Below are 1,245 nucleotides of genomic sequence, written 5' to 3'. Positions count from 1 at the left end.
AAGTTTAGAGTGAGGGTTGACATTTCACATTTAGCATGTTGTTTAACAACTTTTCACAAGCCAACCCTAACTTTCAGGAAATGAAAGGAAAATGGCAAAAATTATTAATCTGAAGATCCACAATCTAGAAAAGGAACTGCTGCTCTTCTGAGGGACACTATTCTCAATGACGTCACTGGAAAGTCCTGATTGCCCCACACACTGGTAAAACCAATTGTTGGGAATCAGGTCCCAACAGGTCTGAGTTTAGGGGACTTAAGTCTATGCCGATGGCAGAGAGGGACAGAAGGACATACAGATGAGTTTGAGTTTTTCCATACCACAAGGCATTTGTGCCAAGGTGGCTATGTGTGCCAACATCAGGGAATCCCTTCCTCTTAGGAACAAAGAGGAAGTCTCTCAAAACTAGAAGGGAAAAGTGTCTTCCCCCACAGCAATCCAGCTTTGGAGACATTCTACTAGTGACATATGCTCCTTCCCCCCCAAAACAACAATGAAGTGTTCTGTGTGCTAACAACATAGCTTAAAAAAAAAAAAAAAAAAAAAAGTAAAACAAAATTCTGCATTTTTATAAAACTTGATAAAAAATAGTATTTCAAACTGTACAGTCACCAGAAGTACACAGTTATCAAAAACGCACACACTTCACTTGGCATCTCCAGCACCTTCAGCTTTCTGTGCCTGGTCTGTTTGGGCATCTCCATTTTCTGCAGGGTTATTCCCATCCTTGCCAGTGTCAGCTTTCCCCTTTTTCCCTTTGGGTACCTTCTCTCCCTTCTTTGCAGGGGCCTTTTTAGGCTTGGGCTCTGGCTTTGGAGGAGCAGGTTTGGCAGACAACCTTGCAGATCTTCTCTGTGGTTCGTCTTTCACCTTGGCTTTATCTCCTTTAGCATCCCCTTCAGCCTTTCTCTTGGGCATGGTGGCGACAGCGGCGGGACGCAGGCGCTGGACGCGGGGATGCAGCAGCTCGCGGCTTTGGTCGGTCGGAGGTCATTCTCGCCTCTTCTTCTTCACACTGCTCCGTGGCTTTACTCTTAATATTCCACTCTCAACAATGAGGATCCATAAAGAATATCAGTAAGGACACAGTGGACTTGAACAACACTATGGACCAAATAAACCTAACAGACATCTGTGGGGAGCCGCTCTGAATGACCACGCTTTCCAGTCCTGAAGCACGAGGCTCTGACCAATCACTACACTTTGTGATGACCTGGGCATTGTCCCAGCTTGGATAGCAAGGCG

The 1,245-nt window shown here is 45.5% G+C and overlaps 1 pseudogene; it reads right to left on the bottom strand.

The window, feature by feature from the left end:
• Positions 1-294: 294 nt before the first annotated feature.
• LOC143403796 (non-histone chromosomal protein HMG-17 pseudogene) lies at positions 295-929 on the bottom strand (annotated as a pseudogene).
• Positions 930-1,245: the final 316 nt, after the last annotated feature.

The sequence above is a fragment of the Callospermophilus lateralis genome, chromosome 7 (assembly GCF_048772815.1).
Source record: "Callospermophilus lateralis isolate mCalLat2 chromosome 7, mCalLat2.hap1, whole genome shotgun sequence".
Taxonomy (NCBI): Eukaryota; Metazoa; Chordata; class Mammalia; order Rodentia; family Sciuridae; genus Callospermophilus; species Callospermophilus lateralis.
Note: the sequence above shows the minus strand (reverse complement) of the source record. Positions and strands in the feature narration are given on the sequence as shown.